Source organism: Ovis aries, chromosome 5, assembly GCF_016772045.2.
Source record: "Ovis aries strain OAR_USU_Benz2616 breed Rambouillet chromosome 5, ARS-UI_Ramb_v3.0, whole genome shotgun sequence".
In the NCBI taxonomy this organism is placed as follows: Eukaryota; Metazoa; Chordata; class Mammalia; order Artiodactyla; family Bovidae; genus Ovis; species Ovis aries.
In genome coordinates, this window is record NC_056058.1 from 32,987,513 (window position 1) to 33,008,695 (window position 21,183).

The 21,183-nt window shown below is 39.9% G+C and overlaps 1 long non-coding RNA gene across 1 annotated transcript in view; it reads left to right on the forward strand.

The window, feature by feature from the left end:
* Positions 1-21,183, forward strand: part of LOC121819630 (uncharacterized) — a 366,128-nt gene that overhangs the window by 134,858 nt on the left and 210,087 nt on the right. Inside the window, exons 6-7 of the long non-coding RNA XR_006059914.2 lie at positions 271-443; positions 3,346-3,431. This is a non-coding gene — a long non-coding RNA (uncharacterized LOC121819630). The remainder of the gene's footprint in view (positions 1-270; positions 444-3,345; positions 3,432-21,183) is intronic.

Genomic DNA, 21,183 nt, shown 5'->3' on the forward strand with positions numbered 1-21,183 from the left:
TGTCTAAAAACTCTCACTGTATTTTCAATGTGATTACTACTTGTATGTATGAATGCATTTGTTCTGTTGCCAACTACTTAATTTTCTTATCACTTCTAGTAGTTTTTCAATTTTCTTGGGTATTCCAAGTATATGATTATATCAAGTGCATATCATAATTATGCCTAAATTTTGCCAGTATTTGTGTATTATATCTTATGGCTTATACTTTTAGAAAATGTGAAATAGTAGTGATGATACTGGATGTTATTTTATTTCTTCTCCCTAAAGGTTTATGGGAATTCTTTAAAGATTTCAGCAGAAAGCATGATGGCTTGGTTTGAAAAACATCGGTACAAAAGCAAAACAAAACTAGCAGCAACAATAACGATAGCAAACTGAGATCTGGATAATGGAAGAAGCCAGCCACGTAAAGAGGCAAGGGAAGAGCATTTCATTTAGCAGTAAGTCAAGAAAAAGAAAGGAGACCAGTGTGGTGAAACTTGGTGACCCTGGGAAAGAGTGGATGGGCTGGAGTTATAAATGTAGGCATGTCCAACCGTGCAGTGATTTCTAGATCACAGGGGCAAGGTAAACATAGAGAGCGCAGTGTGGCTTTTGTGATATATTGAAATCTTCACTGGTCACCTCTGCTTCTAGCTGTCAGGTCTGCCACCTCCATTGCCCGTTGCTGCCCACTCCGGTGGACTGGGTTAGATCGTCCTGGAGAGTAGTGGTGGGGCTTGAGAAACGCAATGCTGCTGTCGTCACTGGGGCTGGGCTGTGGCTCTCATTTTATTAGTGCCCTGTGCAGTCTGCCATGTGGTCTTCTGCTACAGGGTCGCTGTGTCCTGCAGAGTGGCTTCTCTTCCTTCCCGCCCTCCCTACTGCCAGTCTGCTGGTGAGCTCACAGCCAGGTTCTTCCTCTATCCTCTTCATCCTCCTTGGATGGGATAGGGATGAGAGAGGGATATGACTCTCTGTGCTTAACTATATCATCCTGCAATTTCTACTTTGCTGTTGCCATTCTGTTTTGTTGTGAGCCTTTCTTAAGTCACTTGATATTTTTTTTTTTTTATAAATTTTTCTTTGGAAAGTAAGATAGGGGCCCTCTGCTTGGGCAAGAATTTTCTGATCGTTTTTGACATTACCATTCTGAATTTTTCAACCTAGGATGTGGGAGTAGATATGGGAAGCCAAACAAGCACTTTGATCTTTATCTGTTCTCTTTTTCTCTTCTCTCCCCAATCCTAGAAAGACATTTTACTCACCTGTGAAGGTATTGCGCATTTTTTCTGCTCCCTGCTCCCTGCATTGTGGCTTCCAGTGAAACTTTGTGCTCAGACTTCCTTGCTTTTGATGCATGGAGTGAAACTTTGGGGATGTACTTTACTTTCTCAATAAAGGCTGGTTATTTTATCAATAGTCTAAGTGGAAATACAAAGGTGAGTAGTGATTTATAAATTCTAGGCTGGGTTCAGCTCTTTCTACGGAGGACTCACATCCTTGAGTCAGTGGGTATCAGGAGTTGTGCAAACTGTTCAGTTCAGTCACTCAGTCATGTTCCTCTTTGCAACCTCATGGACTGCAGTATGCCAGGCCTCCCTGTCCATCACCAACTCCTGGAGCATGCTCAAGCTCTTGTCCTTCAAGTCAGTGATGCTATCCAACCATCTTATCCTCTGTCATCCCCTTCTCCTTCAGCCTTCAATCTTTCCCAACATCAGGGTGTTTTCTAATGAGTCATTTCTTCTCATCAGGTGGCCAAAGTATTGGAGTTGCAGCTTCAGCTTTAGTCTTTCCAATGAATATTCAGGGATGATTTCCTTTAGGATGGACTGGTTGGATCTCCTTGCAGTCCAAGGGACTCTCAAGAGTCTTTGCCAGCACCACAGTACAAAAGCATCAGTTCTTTGGCACTCAGCTTTCTTTATAGTCCAAGTCTCACATCCATATATGACTACTGGAAAAATCACAGCTTTGACTAGATGGACCTTTGTCAGCAAAGTAATGTCTCTGCTTTTTAATATGCTGTCTAGGTTGTTCATAGCTTTTCTTGCAAGGAGCAAGCATCTTTTAATGTCATGGCTACCATGAAATCACCATCTGGAGCGATTTTGGAGCCCAAGAAAATAAAGTCTGTCACTGTTTCCATTGTTTCCACATCTGTTTGCCATGAAGTGATGGGACCAGAGTTTTAAGCCAGCTTTTTCACTCTCCTCTTTCACTTTCATCAAGAGGCTCTTTAGTTCCTCTTTACTTCCTGCCATAACGGTTGTGTCTTCTGCATATCTGAGGTTATTAATATTTCTCCTGCCAATCTTGATTCAAGCTTGTGCTCCATCCAGCCCAGCATTTTGCATGATGTACTCTGTATGTAAGTTAAATAGAGTGACAATATACAGTCTTAATGTACTCCTTTCCCAATCGGCAAGCTGACTTACATGTAAAAACACATTTATCATAAGAAGATATTACCTGTTTAATGTCTTAACAGGATTATTCTTTCCTAATACACAGTGTGGAGTAGGTTTTGAGGCTGAGTCAGGTTAACTGGTCAGCATGATGAGTGATTGGTACAACAGGAGCGCAGTGGGTTCTTGGTGCTTGTCTAACATAACCACAGTCTAGTAAAACAACAGGTATTAACAGTTATTAGGTATCTTCCCTTTCCAAGCTAGCTCTTGTAACACAGGAGGAAATTGAGACCAGCCTTACTCCCATGTCGCATTCTAAGAACAGATATTAAGTACTTTTATTCAATCATGGTAATTCTATTTTAGTTGTGAAATCTTTTCAATAATCTAACTTAAGCTGTCTGTGCATTTCCCCAGATGACTTTCATTAATAAAGGGTATTAGCGTAACCTAGCTTCAGTTCAGTTCAGTTCAATTCAGTCGCTCAGTCGTGTCTGACTCTGCAATCCCATGGACTGCAGCATGCCAGTCCTCCCTATCCATCACCAACTCCCAGAGTTTACTCAAACTCAGGTCAATTGAGTCGATGATTCTATCCAAACACCTCATCCTCTGTTGTCCCCTTCTCCTCCCGCCCTCAGTCTTTCCCAGCATCAGGGTCTTTTCCAATGAGTCAGTTTTTTGCATCAGGTGGCCAAAGTATTAGAGTTGCAGCTTCAGCATCAGTCTTTCCAGTGAATATTCAGGACTGATTTCCTTTAGGATGGACTGGTTGGATCTCCTTGCAAGTCCAAGGGACTCTCAAGAGTCTTCTCCAACACCACATTTCAAAGCATCTATTCTTTGGTGCTCAGCTTTCTTTATTGTCCAACTCTCACATCCATACATGACTACTGGAAAAACCCTACCTTAGTGGTACTGAAATATTGTTCTTTCATTTCATGCCTAGGAAAGAGTGTCCCCCACATCTCTCCTTTTGGATGTGCCAGAGAAGCCTGCAACCCCACTGCTTCTAACAGCCTTCTTGTGACTAAGGTAAGATAGTCTTTGGGGAGAAACAGATCATAGATATGGCAGAAAAGGGAGAGAAAATGGGTCTTGGTAAACCAGACAGTTCTGAAGTCTCCTTTACTTCTGAACTTACTGTCATGTGAGACAATACAGGTCCCAATTGCTTCAGTCAGTTTGAGACAGGATTTTTTGTTTGTTTGTTTTTCTACCCACATCATTTATCTGGCATAAATGTGTTTGAAAAAGTAGCAGATTGGTGCCAGATGATTAACATCCCAACTAGAGATGCTGAAGCAATGCATTAAAAAGCCAAAAGTAACAGAGGATAATCTGGGGAGGAGGGGAAAGTGGGAGTGGATGGAAAAAGCCCCTTGTTTCTCTAGCACTTTAACAGCAGTTGATGTGTAAGCTGTGCTTCAGGTTGTGATGTGGAAAGGGTAGGCATGTTACTGTTTGGGTTAGGGGAAGTGAGGAATGAAAGTAACTAACATGTACTGAGAATTTACGTTATTGGCACTGATTTTCACTTTGGATACACTACCACATTTTTTGCTTCTCAGCAAAGAGATGGATGCCTAGAGATAGAAACCTGAGACTCTGAGATGCTAAGTAATGTTCCCATAATTACACAGCTAGTATGATCTGATCCCAGTTCAAGCTCATCTACCATCCACAGTGCTTTGTAAATCTTCACCATCTATAGCATGATTTAATAATTTAAGAAGGCAGGAAAGTACAGAATGCATTTTTAAAAGGGTCCCATCAAATCCTAATGTAAGAGGAAGTATATCTCCCAGTTCTAAGGAACATTTGCTAATTCCAAATAGCTTCAGAATAACTCATTTCTTAAGGTTTTAAAGCATTTGCACTAATTGTTTCAGTGTCTTAAGAGCAGAGCACCCTGAACATTTGAATATTTCCTTATCACAAGACTGACAAACAAATCAGTCATCTGATAGATATCAGCTTGAAAGTCTGTAAACCCTCACGCTTGGAGATCAGGGAAGTCCACTTACTTCTCTTATGCTGCCCAGTACTACAAAGCTGGGGAAGACAGGTGGAGCCCTGGTGCTTGATGGACTCCTCCAAATTTTGCTGGGATTTTTGAAAAGATAATGAAGCAGGAGAATTTAAAGGAGATTAATTGTATAATATCCTTTCCCAGTGCTGTTTTTCCTTCTGATCTTTGCTCTTAAAAATGAGTGAGAAAAGATAGATTCTATAAGGTTCTGGGAAAGAAGGGTTAGGATGGTTTGGTTTGCATTTTCTATGTTTTTTAATTTTCTTCCCAGAATCATTTTTTTTCCTCCTGAAAAGCTTTTTCTTTTATTAAGATGACATCCAATGAACTTAATTCTTTTTCCTTTCTTAGTTTATCCCAAGAGGCCAGACCCACATTTTGGGGGAGAATCATACATTATGGTTTGGAGGAATTCTGACATCTTATCCCTAAGGAAAATGTTGAGTTCCCTAAAATGTGATTACACAGAGCTTATCTTTTAAATTTATATCTTAAATACTCAAGCTTCTTCCCTCAAGTAGCTTATCTTGAAGATCTGGATAGTTCTGGCACAAGACTTTATGTGAATCTCCTTTTCTTAATCATTTGTCCTGCCTCAATTATTCAGGAAGAAACCTTTTAGGTTAATGTCATTATCAGGGAATTTGAAATATGAAATTCTGTTTTTAAATTATTTTTTTTTCTGGTTTTGTGTTTCAGAAGGTAATTATTAGGCAAGTCGTATGAAGTTTCCATTTGTGTGGGTCAAATATGGTCAAATACTTGGACTTTCATATGGTTAACCCTAATTCTAATCTCTCAGCCTCCCAAGTATTCACAAATTTTGTGTGAAGTTCTCTTATAAATAGTTCTTCTTTCCTCATAAATTTTCTGACTGGAGAAAGAACTTGAAAATGAATTTCTTGTTTTAAATTTCTGGGGACAATCATTCACATTGAATATTTCCTTGCAAATGAATCAGCTGTTGTGATTTTTATCCTTCTATTTTGAAGCACATTTTAACATGTTTTTTTTTTTTTTCTTCCCAAGAATTCATGGTGCAATTCCATGATGAACTCTCATAATAAAAGTAAAATATCTATTTTTGATGTTATTCGTAGGGAAGATTAATAGAATAAACTTTCAGTGAATTACAAAATAGCCCTAATTAATACAGAGGAAGTATCTTCTTGCCTGTTTGTGGCAGAACCTCTTATTTTATTTAAAAGCATGTTCATAAATTCACTAAAAGTAAATCACATGGCTTATTAAGAGGGAAAAGTATATTATTTAAAATAAAATGACTAGAAACTAGATTTTAATTTTGATGTATGTTTACTTTATTTTTTTTATTTTTTTTGATTTTTTAAATTAAATTTTTCTTTTTTTTTCTTTTTTTTTAATAATTTAGTTTTTTATTTTTAAATTTTAAAATCTTTAATTCTTACATGCATTCCCAAACATGAACCCCCTCCCACCTCCCTCCCCATAACATCTTTCTGGGTCATCCCCATGCACCAGCCCCAAGCATGCTGCATCCTGCGTCAGACATAGACTGGCGATTCAATTCACATGATAGTATACATGTTAGAATGTCATTCTCCCAAATCATCCCACCCTCTCCCAAAAAGTCCGTTATACACATCTGTGTCTCTTTCCCTGTCTTGCATACAGGGTCGTCATTGCCATCTTCCTAAATTCCATATATATGTGTTAGTATACTGTATTTGTGTTTTTCTTTCTGGCTTACTTCACTCTGTATAATCGGCTCCAGTTTCATCCATCTCATCAGAACTGATTCAAATGAATTCTTTTTAATGGCTGAGTAATACTCCATTGTGTATATGTGCCACCGCTTTCTTATCCATTCATCTGCTGATGGACATCTAGGTTTTTTCCATGTCCTGGCTATTATAAACAGTGCTGCGATGAACATTGGGGTACATGTGTCTCTTTCAATTCTGGTTTCCTCGGTGTGTATGCCCAGCAGTGGGATTGCTGGGTCATAAGGTAGTTCTATTTGCAATTTTTAAAGGAATCTCCACACTGTTCTCCATAGTGGCTGTACTAGTTTGCATTCCCACCAACAGTGTAGGAGGGTTCCCTTTTCTCCACACCCTCTCCAGCAATTATTGCTTGCAGATTTTTGGATCGCAGCCATTCTGACTGGTGTGAAGTGGTACCTCATTGTGGTTTTGATTTGCATTTCTCTAATAATGAGTGAGTTTGAGCATCTTTTCATGTGTTTGTTAGCCATCCGTATGTCTTCTTTGGAGAAATGTCTATTTAGTTCTTTGGCCCATTTTTGATTGGGTCGTTTATTTTCTGGAATTGAGCTGCATAAGTTGCTTGTATATTTTTGAGATTAGTTGTTTGTCAGTTGCTTCATTTGCTATTATTTTCTCCCATTCAGAAGGCTGTCTTTTCACCTTGCTTATATTTTCCTTTGTTGTGCAGAAGCTTTTAATTTTAATTAGATCCCATTTGTTTATTTTTGCTTTTATTTCCAGAATTCTGGGAGGTGGATCATAGAGGATCCTGCTGTGATTTATGTCTGAGAGTGTTTTGCCTATGTTCTCCTCTAGGAGTTTTATAGTTTCTGATCTTACATTTAGATCTTTAATCCATTTTGAGTTTATTTTTGTGTGCGGTGTTAGAAAGTGATCTAGTTTCATTCTTTTACAAGTGGTTGACCAGTTTTCCCAGCACCACTTGTTAAAGAGATTGTCTTTACTCCATTGTATATTCTTGCCTCCTTTGTCAAAGATAAGGTGTCCGTATGTGTGGATTTATCTCTGGGCTTTCTATTTTGTTCCATTGATCTATATGTCTGTCTTTGTGCCAGTACCATACTGTCTTGATGACTGTGGCTTTTGTAGTAGAGCCTGAAGTCAGGCAAGTTGATTCCTCCAGTTCCATTCTTCTTTCTCAAGACTGCTTTGGCTATTCGAGGTTTTTGTATTTCCATACAAATCTTGAAATTATTTGTTCTAGTTCTGTGAAAATGTGGCTGGTAGCTTGATAGGGATTGCATTGAATTTGTAAATTGCTTTGGGTAGTATACTCATTTTCACTATATTGATTCTTCCAATCCATGAACATGGTATATTTCTCCATCTATTAGTGTCCTCTTTGATTTCTTTCATCAGTGTTTTATAGTTTTCTATATATAGGTCTTTAGTTTCTTTAGGTAGATATATTCCTAAGTATTTTATTCTTTTCGTTGCAATGGTGAATGGAATTGTTTCCTTAATTTCTTTTCTACTTTCTCATTATTCGTGTATAGGAATGCAAGGGATTTCTGTGTGTTGATTTTATATCCTGCAACTTTACTATATTCATTGATTAGCTCTAGTAATTTCCTGGTGGAGTCTTTAGGGTTTTCCATGTAGAGGATCATGTCATCTGCAAACAGTGAGAGTTTTACTTCTTCTTTTCCAATTTGGATTCCTTTTATTTCTTTTTCTGCTCTGATTGCTGTGGCCAAAACTTCCAGAACTATGTTGAATAGTAGCGGTGAAAGTGGACACCCTTGTCTTGTTCCTGACTTTAGGGGAAATGCTTTCAATTTTTCACCATTGAGGATAATGTTTGCTGTGGGTTTGTCGTAGATGGCTTTTATTATGTTGAGGTATGTTCCTTCTATTCCTGCTTTCTGGAGAGTTTTTATCATAAATGGATGTTGAATTTTGTCAAAGGCCTTCTCTGCATCTATTGAGATAATCATATGGCTTTTATTTTCAATTTGTTAATGTGGTGAATTACATTGATTGATTTGCGGATATTGAAGAATCCTTGCATCCCTGGGATAAAGCCCACTTGGTCATGGTGTATGATCTTTTTAATGTGTTGTTGGATTCTGATTGCTAGAATTTTGTTGAGGATTTTTGCATCTATGTTCATCAGAGATATTGGCCTGTAGTTTTCTTTTTTGTGACATCTTTGTCAGGTTTTGGTATTAGGGTGATGGTGGCCTCATAGAATGAGTTTGGAAGTTTACCTTCCTCTGCAATTTTCTGGAAGAGTTTGAGGAGGATAGGTGTTAGCTCTTCTCGAAATTTTGGTAGAATTCAGCTGTGAAGCCGTCTGGACCTGGGCTTTTGTTTGCTGGAAGATTTCTGATTACAGTATCAATTTCCGTGCTTGTGATGGGTCTGTTAAGATTTTCTATTTCTTCCTGGTTCAGTTTTGGAAAATTGTACTTTTCTAAGAATTTGTCCATTTCTTCCACGTTGTCCATTTTATTGGCATACAACTGCTGATAGTAGTCTCTTATGATCCTTTGTATTTCTGTGTTGTCTGTTGTGATCTCTCCATTTTCATTTCTAATTTTATTGATTTGATTTTTCTCTCTTTGCTTCTTGATGAGTCTGGCTAATGGTTTGTCAATTTTATTTATCCTTTCAAAGAACCAGCTTTTGGCTTTGTTGATTTTGCTATGGTCTCTTTTGTTTCTTTTGCATTTATTTCTGCCCTAATTTTTAAGATTTCTTTCCTTCTACTAACTCTGGGGTTCTCCAACTCTTCCTTTTCTAGTTGCTTTAGTTGTAGAGTTAGGTTGTTTATTTGACTTTTTCTAGTTTCTTAAGGTATGCCTGTATTGCTATGAACTTTCCTCTTAGCACTGCTTTTATAGTGTCCCACAGGTTTTGGGTTGTTGTGTTTTCATTTTCATTCGTTTCTATGCATATTTTGATTTCTTTTTGATTTCTTCTGTGATTTGTTGGTTATTCAGAAGTGTGTTGTTCAACCTCCATATGTTGGAATTTTTAATAGTTTTTCTCCTGTAATTGAGATCTAATCTTAATGCATTATGGTCAGAAAAGATGCTTGGAATGATTTCGATTTTTTGAATTTATCAAGTTTAGATTTATGGCCCAGGATGTGATCTATCCTGGAGAAGGTTCCATGAGCACTTGAAAAAAGGTGAAATTCATTGTTTTGGGGTGAAATGTCCTATAGATATCAATTAGGTCTAACTGATCTAATGTATCATTTAAAGTTTGCGTTTCTTTGTTAATTTTCTGTTTAGTTGATCTGTCCATAGGTGTGAGTGGGGTATTAAAGTCTCCCACTATTATTGTGTTATTGTTGATTTCCCTTTCATACTTGTTAGCATTTGTCTTACATATTGCGGTGCTCCTATATTGGGTGCATATATATTTATAATTGTTATATCTTCTTCTTGGATTGTTCCTTTGATCATTATGTAGTGGCCTTCTTTGTCTCTTTTCACAGCCTTTGTTTTAAAGTCTATTTTATCGGATATGAGTATTGCCACTCCTGCTTTCTTTTGGTCTCTATTTGCGTGGTATATCTTTTCCAGCCCTTCACTTTCAGTCTGTATGTGTCCCTTGTTTTGAGGTGGGTCTCTTGTAAGCAGCATATAGAGGGTCTTGTTTTTGTATCCATTCTGCCAGTCTTTGTCTTTTGGTTGGGGCGTTCAACCCATTTACGTTTAAGGTGATTATTGATAGGTATGATCCCGTTGCCATTTACTTTATTGTTTTGGGTTCGGGTTTATACACCCTTTCGTGTTTCCTGTCTAGAGAATATCCTTTAGAATTTGTTGGAGAGCTGGTTTGGTGGTGCTGAATTCTCTCAGCATTTGCTTGTCTGTAAAGCTTTTGATTTCTCCTTCGTATTTGAATGAGATCCTTGCTGGGTACAGTAATCTGGGCTGTAGGTTATTGTCTTTCATCACTTTAAGTATGTCTTGCCATTCCCTCCTGGCCTGAAGAGTTTCTATTGACAGATCAGCTGTTATCCTTATGGGAATCCCCTTGTGTGTTATTTGTTGTTTTTCCCTTACTGCTTTTAATATTTGTTCTTTGTGTTTGATCTTTGTTAATTTGATTAATATGTGTCTTGGGGTGTTTCGCCTTGGGTTTATCCTATTTGGGACTCTCTGTGTTTCTTGGACTTGGGTGATTATTTCCTTCCCCATTTTAGGGAAGTTTTCAACTATTATCTCCTCAAGGATTTTCTCATGATCTTTCTTTCTGTCTTCTTCTTCTGGGACTCCTATAATTCGAATGTTGGAGCGTTTCATATTGTCCTGGAGGTCTCTGAGATTGTCCTCATTTCTTTTAATTCGTTTTTCTTGTTTCCTCTCTGATTCATTTATTTCTACCATTCTATCTTCTATTTCACTAATCCTATCTTCTGCCTCCGTTATTCTACTATTTGTTGCCTCCAGAGTGTTTCTGATCTCATTTATTGTGTTATTCATTATATTTTGACTCTTTTTTATTTCTTCTAGGTCCTTGTTAAACCTTTCTTGCATCTTCTCAATCCTTGTCTCTAGGCTATTTATCTGTGATTCCATTTTGATTTCAAGATTTTGGATCATTTTCACTATCAATATTCGGAATTCCTTCTCCGGTAGATACCCTACTTCTTCCTCTTTTGTTTGGTTTGGTGGGCAACTCTCCTGTTCCTTTACCTGCTGAGTATTCCTCTGTCTCTTCATCTTGGTTATATTGCTGCGTTTGGGGTGGCCTTTTATATTCTGATAATTTGTGGAGTTCTCTTTATTATGGAGCTTCCTCACTTTGGGTGGGCTTCTATCAGTGGCTTGTCAAGGTTTCCTGGTTAGGGAGGCTTGTGTTGGAGTTTTGGTGGGTGGAGCTGGGTTTCTTCTCTCTGGAGTGCAGTGGAGTGACCCGTAATGGGTTATGAGACATCAAAGGTTTTAGGATAATTTTGAGCTGCCTGTATATTGAGGCTCAGGGGAGTGTTCCTGTGTTGCTGGAGAATTTGCGTGGTATGTCTTGTTTTGGAACTTGTTGGCCCTTGGGTGGAGCTTGGTTTCGGTGTAGGTATGAAGGCATTTGATGAGCTCCTATTGCTTAATGTTCCCTGAATTCAAGAGTTCTCTAATGTTTTCAGGCTTTGGGTTTAAGCTTCCTGCTTCTGGTTTTTAGTTTTATTTTTACAGTAGCCTCTAGATTTCTCCATCTATACAGCACCGATGATAAAACATCTAGGTTAAAGATGAAAAGTTTCTCCACATTGAGGGACACTCAGAGAGGTTCACTGAGTTACAAGGAGAAGAGAAGATGGAGGCGGTAGTTAGAGGTAACTGGAATGAGATGCGGTGAGATCAACAGAGGAGAGAGCAAGCTAGCCAGTAGTCACTTCCTTATGTGCGCTCTATAGTCTGGACCGCTCAGAGGTGTTTACAGAGTTATACGGGGAAGAGGAGAGGGAGGAAGTAGACAGAGGTGACCAGGAGGATAAGAGAGAGGAATGAGTAGGAGAGAGACAAATCCTGCCAGTAACCAGTTCCTTAGGTGTTCTCCACCGTCTGGAACACACAGAGATTCACAGAGTTGGATAGAGGAGAGATGGGGGAGAAAAGAGACAGAGGCCACCTGGTGGAGAAAAAGGAGAGTCCAAAGGAGGAGACAGTGGTCAAGCCAGTAATCTCGCTCTCAGGTAAACTGGGGTAGTGAAGTTTGGGTATTTAAATGTACAAAATTGACAACAAAAACCTAAGAGCAAAGATTAAAAATCTGGAGTAGAGGTTGGATTTTCAAAGATACAATATTAAAGAAAAGAAGCAGAAGGAAAAGGAAGAAAGTAAAAAAAAAGAATTATTAAAAACAAACAAAAACAAAACAAAACAAAACAAAACACCAACAACCATCCAAAGAGTATATATGGTGTTTGCCTTAAAAAAAAAAAAGTCTTTTTTTAAAAAAATAATAATACTAGGTTATAGAAATAAAAATTAGAGGAGAAATAGAAGACTTAACAATTAAAAAAAAGCTCGAAAAAAAAGCAAAAAGCAAAAAAAAAAGAATGATTTTTAAAATATTAAAAAATTAAAAATATATCTGGCTCTTCTCTGATGTTATGGGCCGTGTGGGCTCACTTCCAAGGTGGTTCCCTCTGTTTAACTTCTTCTGTTTTCTGGTTTTTAGGCTCACTAGTTCAGTCGCACTGTGGGGAGGGGGGATGCTGCAAACAAATAGCACTGTCGTGTGCACCCAGTATCTCTGCCCCGCTTGACCTGTCCTTTCTCGCGGCGCACAAACCGCTCCGGCTCTACGATGCTCAGCCGGGAACCGTCTGGGGCCGGCCCTAGGCTGCGTGCACTTCCCCGGTCCAAGCCGCTCAGGTTCGGCCCTCAGGCAGCCCTCAGAGGCACAAATGCGGCTGGGACTGCGCTTTGTGCCCTTCCCAGGTCCGAGTAGCTCAGGAGTTTGGCGAGCGCAATCACCGCGGCTTGTCACCTTTTCCGCCGCTGCCGCTCAGCTTTCTGGGTGGACTGCTGGCGCACCCCGTGAGGCAGACTGTGACTGTCCAGCACCCCCAGAAGTCTTAGCAAAGGAGCCTGCTTGCAGTTAAGTAAGTAAAGTCTCTCCGGGTCTGCACTTGCCCCTTTCCAGTCCTTACGGCTCTGGCTGCCTGTCCCCGGCGGGGGATGGTCTGCAGCCGGCTTTTCCGTTCCGTCCTTTGTTCTGTGCTCGGTCCTGGCGGTGTCTTATGTTCGAGCTTTTCGCGTGGTAGCTATCCCACAGTCTGGTTTGCTAGCCCAAGTTAGATCGTTCTGGTTGCGCGTGGGGCGTTCCTGCCCGATTCTTACAAAGCTCTGCAGCCCGCGCCTCCCGCGCGTCCCTGCCCTGCCCCCACTTCCCAATGGCGGATGCAGGCGTCTGTGCTGCTTTTCTGCTGGGGGAGTTACTGGTGGGCTTGTAATCTCTTGGTTTTAATTATTTATCTATTTTTCCTTCCTGTTATGTTGCCTCTGTGTTTCCAAGGCTCGCCACAGACTCGGCAGGGAGAGTGTTTCCTGGTGTTTGGAAACCTCTTCTTAAAATTCCCTTCCGGGGACGGGCTTCCTTCCCGGGACGGAGCTCCTCCCACCTCCTTTGTCTCCTTTTTCGTCTTTTATATTTTTTCCTACCTGTTTTTGAAGACAATGGTCTGCTTTTCTGGTTGCCTGATGTCCTCTGCCAGCCTACAGAAGTTGTTTTGTGGAGTTTGCTCGGCGTTGAAATGTTCTTTTGAGGAATTTGTGAGGGAGAACGTGATCTTCCCGTCCTATTCCTCCGCCATCTTTTTTTTGTCCTACTTTATATGTCAGTTACTGAGAATAGGTGCTTAAAAATCTTTAGCCCTTGGGGGGGAAAAAAAAGATTTCATTGCCCACAAATTTTTATTTAGGGCTAGCAAATATAAAAATAAAACAGTTGAAATCTATGCATTTTACTTTTAATTTTGATTCTTTTTACATACTCAGGGCTTCCCTGGTGGCTCAGAAGTTAAAGCATATGCCTGCAATGCAGGAGACCCAGGTTCGATCCCTGGGTGGGAAAGATCCCCTGGAGAAGGAAATGGCAACCCACTCCAGTATTCTTGCTTGGGGAATCCCATGGATGGAGGAGCCCCTCAGGAAAAAAAAAAAAAAAGATTTCATTGCCCACTAGTTTTTATTTAAGGCTAGAAAATATAAATATAAAACATTTGAAATCTATTCATTTTACTTTTAGTTTTGATTCTTTTTACATACTCAGGGTTTAAAATGTTACATTTCCAAAGATAAAAATAGTGTTCACAATCAATCTGATATTGTTTTGATGGGAATGGTAGAGTGTTTCCTAGGTGATAAAAGTGAGGCAATAACAAGGCATACCTGCTCCCAAAGGTAATGGAACCTTCGTAAACCTCTACCCCTGCAGGGCTGCACTCTCCTCCGTGTATTGATCTGTTAGAAGTCTGTGTTTCCACCCTCGCTTCTGTCAGATCTTAAGGACCCAATGGTTGTGATGTGTCTTTGTGGAGGAAGTCTTCAACTTCCTCTCTGCTTCACTTTTCCTTTCTCTTACTCACTTTATGTGATGCTGCAGGTTTTGCTGAACTGGACGTGCTCACTGACTGATGCTGCATAGAGAATTTGGCCAACTTTTTCTGGTCTTTTCTTTTTTTATTTGCTGTTTCTTATCTGAGGGTTTCCTGTTTTCTTCTACTTAGGAAAGGGGCAACTGGCCCTTCTACCCTGAGCTCTCACAGAATTTCCTGGGCACTCTGGGAACAGACACAGTGCAGGGTCAGTTTCTCAGGGACCAATCACATCTTGGTTCTAAAGAAGAATATTCTTTCTTTCTCTTCTCCTAGACCTACTAGGATCTTGGTGTGTTTGTAGTTTGGTAAAGGAAGGCTCTAGACTGACTTCTCTTCCTGTTTTTTTCCCCCAAATCTATTTATTTTTCTTCCTCAACTTTGAATTTCCCAAGGTTTTGGCTTTTGAAATTTAGAAGCAAAGAATAATCTAGCTGACTGAAAAGGGAGATAGGGGTAAGAAAAGGGCCAAGACATAACAGAAAATGAAGATTGAGACAAGTATTCAGTTCAGTTCAGTTGCTCAGTCATGTCCGACTCTTTGCGACCCCATGAATCACAGCACACCAGGCCTCCCTGTCCATCACCAACTCCTGGGGTTCACTCAGACTCACGTCCATCGAGTCCCTGATGCCATCCAGCTATCTCATCCTCTGTCGTCCCTTTCTCCTCCTGACCCCAATCCCACCCAGCATCAAAGTCTTTTCCAATGAATCAACTCTTCGTGTGAGATGGCCAAAGTACTGGAGTTTCAGCTTTAGCATCATTCCTTCCAAAGAAATCCCAGGGCTGATCTCCTTCAGAATGGACTGGTTGGATCTCCTTGCAGTCCAAGGGACTCTCAAGAGTCTTCTCCAACACCACAGTTCAAAAGCATCAATTCTTTGGTGCTCAGCCTTCTTCACAGCCCAACTCTCACATTCATACATGACCACAGGAAAAACTATAGCCTTGACTAGACGGACCTTTGTTGGCAAAGTAATGTCTCTGCTTTTGAATATGCTATCTAGGTTGGTCATAACTTTTCTTCCAAGAAGTAAGCGTCTTTTAATTTCATGGCTGCAGTCACCATCTGCAGTGATTTTGGAGCCCCGCAAAATAAAGTCTGACACTGTTTCCACTGTTTTCCCATCTATTTCCCATGAAGTGATGGGACCAGATGCCATGATCTTCGTTTTCTGAATGTTGAGCTTTAAGCCAACTTTTTCACTCTCCTCTTTCACTTTCATCATCAAGAGGCTTTTTAGTTCCTCTTCACTTTCTGCCATAAGGGTGGTATCATCTGCATATCTGAGGTTATTGATATTTCTCCCAGCAATCTTGATTCCAGCTTGTGTTTCTTCCAGTCCAGCGTCTCTCATGATGTACTCTGCATAAAAGTTAAATAAACAGGGTGACAATATATAGTCTTGACGTACTCCTTTTCCTTTTTGGAACAAGTCTGTTGTTCCATGTCCAGTTCTAACTGTTGCTTCCTGACCTGCATACAGATTTCTCAACAGGCAGGTCAGGTGGTCTGGTATTCCTGTCTCTTCAAGAATTTTCCACAGTTTATTGTGATCCATACAGTCAAAGGCTTTGGCATAGTCAATAAAGCAGAAATAGATGTTTTTCTGGAACTCTCTTGCTTTTTCCATGATCCAGCGGATGTTGGCAATTTGACCTCTGGTTCCTCTGCCTTTTCTAAAACCAGCTTGAACATCAGGAAGTTCACGGTTCACGTATTGCTGAAGCCTGGCTTGGAGAATTTTGAGCATTACTTTACTAGCGTGTGAGATGAGTGCAATTGTGCGGTCGTTTGAGCATTCTTTGGCATTGCCTTTCTTTGGGATTGGAATGAAAACTGACCTTTTCCAGTCCTGTGGCCACTGCTGAGTTTTCCAAACTTGCTGGCATATTGAGTGCAACACTTTCACAGCATCATCATTTAGGATTTGAAAGAGCTCAACTGGAATTCCATCACCTCCACTAGCTTTGTTCATAGTGATGCTTCCTAAGGCCCACTTGACTTCACATTCCAGGATGTCTGGCTCTAGATGAGTGATCACACCATCGTGATTATCTGGGTCATGAAGATCTTTTTTGTACAGTTCTTCTGTGTATTCTTGCCACCTCTTCTTAATATCTTCTGCTTCTGTTAGGTCCATACCATTTCTGTCCTTTATTGAGCCCTTCTTTGCATGAAATGTTCCCTTGGTATCTCTAATTTTCTTGAAGAGATCTCTAGTCTTTCCCATTCTGTTCGTTTCCTCTATTTCTTTGCACTGATCACTGAAGAAGGCTTTCTTATCTCTCCTTGCTATTCTTTTGGAACTCTGCATTCAGATGTTTATATCTTTCATTTTCTCCTTTGCTTTTCGCCTTTCTTCTTTTCACAGCTATTTGTAAGGCCTCCCCAGACAGCAGTTTTGCTTTCTTGCATTTCTTTTCCATGGGGATGGTCTTGATCCCTGTCTCCTGTACAATGTCACGAACCTCATTCCATAGTTCGTCAGGCACTCTATCTATCAGATCTAGGCCCTTAAATCTATTTCTCACTTCCACTGTATAATCATAAGGGATTTGATTTAGGTCATACCTGAATGGTCTAGCGGTTTTCCCTACTTTTTTTCAGTTTAAGTCTGAATTTGGCAATAAGGAGTTCAAGATCTGAGCCACAGTCAGCTCCTGGTCTTTTTTTTTGTTGACTGTATAGAGCTTCTCCATCTTTGGCTGCAAAGAATATAATCAATCTGATTTTGGTGTTGACCATCTGGTGATATCCATGTGTAGAGTCTTCTCTTGTGTTGTTGGAAGAGGGTGTTTGCTATGACCAGTGCATTTTCTTGGCAAAACTCTATTAGTCTTTGCCCTGCTTCATTCCGCATTCCAGGGCCAAATTTGCCTGTTACTCCAGGTGTTTCTTGACTTCCTACTTTTGCATTCCAGTCCCCTAGAATGAAAAGGACATCTTTTTGGGGTGTTAGTTCTAAAAAGTCTTGTAGGTCTTCATAGAACCGTTCAACTTCAGCTTCTTCAGCGTTACTGGTTGGGGCATAGACTTGGATTACCGTGATATTGAATGGTTTGCCTTGGAGACGAACAGAGATCATTCTGTCATTTTTGAGATTGCATCCAAGTACTGCATTTTGGACTCTTTTATTGACCATGATGGCTACTCCATTTCTTCTGAGGGATTCCTGCCCACAGTAGTAGATATAATGGTCATCTGAGTTAAATTCACCCATTCCAGTCCATTTTAGTTCACTGATTCCTAGAATGTTGACGTTCACTCTTGCCATCTCTTGTTTGACCACTTCCAATTTGCCTTGATTCATTGACCTGACATTCCAGGTTTCTATGCAGTATTGCTCTTTACAGCATCAGACCTTGCTTCTATCACCAGTCACATCCACAGCTGGGTATTGTTTTTGCTCTGGCTCCATCCCTTCATTCTTTCTGGAGTTATTTGTCCACTGATCTCCAGTAGCATATTGGGCACCTACTGACCTGGGGAGTTCTGCTTTCAGTATCCTATCATTTTGCTTTTTTGTACTCTTCATGGGGTTCTCAAGGCAAGAATACTGAAGTGGTTTGCCATTCCCTTCTCCAGTGGACCACATTCTGTCAGACCTCTCCACCATGACCCGCCTGTCTTGGATTGCTCTGTGGGCATGGCTTAGTTTCATGGAGTTAGACATGGATGTGGTCCTAGTGTGATTAGATTGACTAGTTTTCTGTGAGTATGGTTTCAGTGTGTCTGCCCTCTGATGCCCTCTTGCAACACCTACCATCTTACTTGGGTTTCTCTTACTTTGGACGTGGGGTATCTCTTCACAGCTGCTCCAGCAAAGCGCAGCCGCTGCTCCTTACCTTGGATGAGGGGTATCTCCTCACCGCCACCCTTCCTGACCTTCAACATGGGATGGCTCCTGTAGGCCCTGGCCCTCCTATGCCCACGCAGCCACCACTCCTTAGACGTGGATTTGCTCCTCCCAGCTTCCACTCCTGGCCTCAGATGTGTGGTGGCTCCTCTCGGCCATTCCTGTGCCGTCGCAACCTGGCACTCTTGGCCGCTGCCCCAACCTTGGATGTGGGGTAAGACCTCTTGGCCACCGCCCTTTGGGCAGTTGTATGATAGGAACAATGTAGTATATTTTTGAAAATATTTGGATTCATATATATTGAATTCATTTTGCCATTTCTAGTGAAGGTTTAGAGAAACCTTTATTGGCTTCACACTTCCTACACAGTGAACTCCTGCCTCTCAGAATAGCATTCATATTTATCTGAAATTGCATCCCAGTTACACTTGTTTCAGCTCTTCCCACATCCTACCTACCTGATAGTACACCAAGTCATTTCTTGAAAATGTCAGTCATATTGCTACCTTTATATCTTTGCTCCTGCTAATCTCCTTATCTGAAATCATTTTGCTGCCTTTTGAAAACCTATTCATATTTATTATGTAAAGACCAGATTAAATGCTATCTTATCCAAGAAGACTTCTTGGCTTTCTTCAGAGAAAAACTGCTGTTTTTCTGTGGGACCACCTTTAACCACTGGCTTTTTTCCCTTCTTTTTAAGTTTCCAAACATTAAAAAACAAAACAAAACAAAACAAAAAAACCCCTATCTTGGTTAAGATTGTTTGTGCTAAACATCTCAATAGAAGGAAACGACTGTGTCTTATTCTGAAACTTAAGAAGGATTTCTGACTTTTTTCTGTTTATTTTATATTGCTTCCCTTTTTAGCTGCTCTAACAAAGGCCAACTCTTTGGCCAACAAAGGCCAACTCTTTGGCCAACAAAGGCCAGCAATGCTCTTTCTGTTTTGTAACTCAGCCACCTTTAATTCAGTTTCCATCTAATGGTCTCAGATCAGGGTGACCAAAAAACCCAGGAACAGGAGCAAATAATGTGTTGGGAAGCCAGCAATATATATGGTCACCCTATATGAACTGACTGTTCTTTGTAAAGGAATGAAAAGTAGGGAGAGGTTGAAAGGAAGATGATGACAGCTTCTCGGAGTTGACTTGTCACTTTCCATCCTGAAAGGCAGAATGCAGTTACAAAGGCATGCTTAACTGTGATGGCAGCTGAGAACATGTAGCTGGGTATCATGTGTGTGCTTAGTTGCTCAGTTGTGTTTGGCTGTTTGCGACTCTTTGGACTGTAACCTGCCAGGCTCCTCTGTCTGGTGTGATTTTTCAGGCAAGAATACTGGAGTAGGTTCCTATTTCCTTCTCCAAGGGATCTTCCTGACCTGGGATTGAACCCATGTTTCCTGGATCTCCTGCATTGCAGGTAATTTCTTTACTGACTGAGCCATAGGGAAGCTCTAACTCTGTATCATATTCCCAGTTAAAATCAAGGGTTATTAGTAGGGGAAGGAGGGAAGGCTGGGTATTGAGGAACAGCTAGTAGTCTCTGCTACACATACTGAATTTGAACACGCCCTTTTAAGTCAGATAGTAGATAATTGAAATTTCTACAGATTTGTAGGGAGGAATGCTTTCCTTTGGGAGACTGGGAAAATGTATTGTTTTTCACACTTCCATTTAATAAGTAGACCATCTCTTTTTCAAGACAAGGTATATAATAACATTTCTGAGAAAAATGTGTTGAGAAAGCAGCCTAGGAAATGTAATATGTGTCTCTTGTATTTTCAGAATAGGTTTTGTTATGGAGTTAACTGAAAGATGGTATTCAGAAAGTTATCCTGGTAAATATAGTTGAGAAGAGACTGATGAAAACAACTTAAAATTGAATGAGGGGTTTTACATTAAGGTATTAGGACTTGTTCTTTGAGCTCTATGCTGGTGGGTTTGAGGTTTCATACTGGCATTACATTCAGTAAGACTGTGTCTTCAAATCCCTTCACTAATTGGCCACACCACCCAGTAGGTGAAGCCAGGTTAGAGGAATTTAGCCATAGGTACCCACTGTGTGCCCATAGCAGGAAGGGGTAGGCAGCGTATCTCCAAGGGGTTTCCCTGAAGATTTCAGAATAGGTGAAAGCCTTTCTTGTAGATACATCTTTTTAATCAATGGTGACCTCAATATGTCATGTCACATTTTTTTAAAGGAATGTGAAATACAACAGCTACTCCTTAAATTTGAATGTATACTTTCTCTTCTCTCTGCAATCCCCAATTTTGCTATCAGTCATGGTTGCTATATCCCTGCTGTCTTGAGCCTAGCTGCCAGCTCTGTCAGTTACTGAAATATTGTTTATGCAGGAGCAATTTATTTTTTAGAGAGATGAAAAGCGTATTGTAAAAGCAGACTATTGCCAACTTGTTAGAATGTGTTCTAGTTCAGAAGACTTCAATATAATTTTTGAATTATTATTTATTGTTTTATGTTAATTGGTAAAGTACTTCTCCAGTAACTCATAAAAAATTCTATGCTTGAAATAATTGCCAACATTTTTTTTCTGTGCGTTGTAAGACAACTAATTACATATTCTTGAAACTACTGGACATATGATGGATGGATTATGACTGCTTCAGTGTGATGTGTTTTTGTTATGTAACATATATATTCTGTGTAATTATGTGTAGAGGAATATTTTAATGTATTTTCATCTTAATTGTAATAGTTTGTAATTTTTTTCTAAAGTACTTTTAATGTATTTTTGCTTTATAAAAATTTTATGAGGATGCAGGTAAGGCAAAATGATTTTTATTTTATACAGTGATCTCTCTTATGTCTTAGAAAAGGCAAACAATAACAAACTTTTCTATTTAGAACATCCTGAGATTTGTGGGAAGAAACATCCTTCAGACTGAACTTGTGCCATTCATTTGTTTTTCTTCCTTTCTTTCATTACATAAATATGTTTTGTTGCTTATCTCTCTCCCTTTCATCTCTCCTCCTTTTAAATTTTTTCTCTTTATACTTTCTGATTTTTTACCTCCATCTTCTCTCTTTTTTAACTTTCACG